Here is a 2,989-nt window from a genome sequence, read left to right on the forward strand (position 1 = left end):
TCTAAACCCGATAGAGGAGTTATTTTCGGCATGGCGGTGGAAAGTGTATGACCGAGAACCTTATGTCCGTGTTCACCTCCTTCAGGCCATGGAAGAGGCCTGCCTAGACATATCAGTAGATGCATGCCAGGGGTGGATCAGGCATGCAAGAGGATTTTACCCCCACTGCCTGGCTGGGGCCAATATAGCCTGTGATGTGGATGAGATTCTCTGGCCTGACCCAGACCAAAGACAAGATGCTGAGGTGGGATAATGTTTCTGGTGTGTGTTGTACTGTATAGTACATGAATGACAATGTGCCACTGTACATACATTGGTTGCGTCTTTTGTGTTTATCATGTGACAAGGGTTTTGAAGGGGAGAACCATAAGCAACCTATTTGTTTTGGAACTATTGTTTTGAATTAATTGTACCAGTGTGCAAAACTCTGTTGTAGTGTGTGTGTTTTTGCGGGCTTGTGTTTGATGTCTGAGGGCAAAGTTTGGTTTTTCAGCAGGAGTGAATAGTTTTGGGTGTAGAGCTTCATTTTGACCTGGAAATAGGATGTTTGGGAAATTGAGTGACATGTTATGGATTTGTGTTTACTGTTGTGAGGATATGAGGCGTAGTTTCAAGAAATGTGTTTTAGCAATCGAGAAAAACTGTAATATAACAATAAAAACAATTGGCTGCATTTTAAATGTGTCAGATCAATGTCTTTATTCAAGAATACAAGAAATGGTAATAGCTGCATGTGTGTTTGTGTGTGTGCATAATATGCATACTTTACTTGTTGGATCCAAATCCCACAAGGAATCAAATAAAACAAGAAGACAAACAAAAACAAAACAAAAATATATTTCTCTCCCTTCCCAGGTCAGGTTCACAAAAGCATTGCAGCTCTTTATTCCTCTTGTACAGCTCCAGAGTCTGTCAGCCAAAAAGAAACTACTGAGGTTCCAACACCCAGTGTTTCTGTAAACACAGATGAAAATGAACAGTCATCCACATCTAAAAGATTTGTAGATTCGAGGGACCGGTATAATACATCTAGTACATCTTTGTTTAAACCTCAGAACACAAAAAGGGAACAAACCATTGTATACAGATTTAAAAGTGCGCAAAGCAACGAACAGTCACCCTCTGAAACAGCTGAGGTTATCACAACCATTGTTTCTGTAAATACACAGGAACAGTCACCCACCTCAAAAAGATTAGTATATTCAAGGGACCAGTGTATCTACTCTGGTCAAAAGAATCCATGCTTCGTACTGATGTCCACAATTCTTTTTTATTCCTCTCACAATCATGGAGCACCGTGAAAACTAGAAACGAGTAAAATAATATCAATAGCACATATGACATCCATCTCAGCCACTTATTTCTTTTCACAAGGTGCACAAGTGCTTAACAAATAACAGCATAATGTTTTTACCGTGTACGCCTTGTAAAACCAGTAGTAGAAAAGTTGTAGGTTCGTGCTCTTGTGGGGGAGACGTATGTTATCCACCACCTCGATAGCTAGCCGAGAGTTCGAGGGTCACTAGAGCCGCCGAGAACGCATGAACTACTTACGGTAGGACGTTTTGCCAAAGTAAGACGTTTTGTCAGAACACCGAGTCCTCAGGAGGATGCAGCCCATGAATTTGGACACGATCTCAGATGCACTTCTGGTGTTGTCATGGCAACCCACACAAACATTTCAGCGTCAGCTACAATGAGGCGGAGCCCTTACTGGGACACTGAGCTCAGGTAGAGTGAAAGACAACATTTTTCCGCATCCAAAACAGCAGCGCTGTTCCTGTGACCTCTAGTAAAGCCTCTACTTGGGAAAAGGGAGTCTTTCATCAAAGCATCCTGCAGAAGTTGAATAAAAATATGCAAATGTTTAAATGATGCAACTTAATGAAGGCTGACAGCAGTTGTACTATTTTACATTGCAGCGAACAGGGGTGACCATTATTTTCAACGTTTTTACAGCATTTTTCACATTGAAAGTGAAATAATATAAATAATGTCTCAATTAAATTGCGTTAATATTTAAAAATACAAAAACTACAGCTTTGTTCACAAGCCAATAAAAATGTACTTGGGCCAGTGGTAAATGAAAATAACACTTATTCAGCACCTGGTTGTTGCGGCTGCATCAGGACACCAGATGTTCAGCCTCCATCCTGTAGGCAGACTTATCCCCGTCTGAGAGGAGTCCAATAATGGTGGTGTCATCTGCAAGCTTAATTAATTTGACAGACTGGTGGTTGGAGGTGCGGCAGTTGGTGTACAGGGAGAAGGGCATAGAAGAAAGAACACAGCCCTGAGGGGAGCTCGTGCTGATGGTCCGGGAGTCCAAGACATTCTTCCCCAGCCTCACTGGTTGCTTCCTGTCCGTCAGGAAGTCAGTGATCCACCGGCAGATGGGATCAGGCACATTCATCTGGGAAAGCAATCCTTGAAGAAGGTCTGAAAGGATGGTGTTGAAGGTAGAGCTGAAGTCCACAAACAGGATCCTAGCATAGATTCTGCAGGACAAAGTGTAGGGCCATGTTGATGGCATCGTCTACAGACCTGTTGGCTCTGTATGCAAACTGCAGGGGGTCCAGGAGGGGGGCCGTGAGGGTCTTAAGATAGGAGAGAACCAGGCGCTCAAAAGACTTCCTGACCAGATGTCAGAGCCACAGGTCTGTAGTCTTTTCGTCCAGTGATCTTTGGCTTCTTGAAAGCTATATATGATATAAAAATTATATAAAAACTGTTAATCAGCAAAAGAAATGATATCATAGTTCTTATAAAGAAAGCCTCTATCAATCAAACACCAGCAGTGTAGCAATGTTGTTCACTTACACTGTATATAAAACACTGATTTTGGCTACATCCAGTTTTTACTGTATTATAAACATTTTTTACCATGAAGAGTAAAGTGTTTGGCATTTTTGTCATTGTTATTGAGCTCAGAGATCAGGCCCAGCCCAGTATCTACCTGGTTATGAGCAAGGAGCTGGAGGTGATAACT

Source organism: Aulonocara stuartgranti (assembly GCF_965226115.1).
Source record: "Aulonocara stuartgranti genome assembly, chromosome: 2".
NCBI classification, from domain to species: domain Eukaryota; kingdom Metazoa; phylum Chordata; class Actinopteri; order Cichliformes; family Cichlidae; genus Aulonocara; species Aulonocara stuartgranti.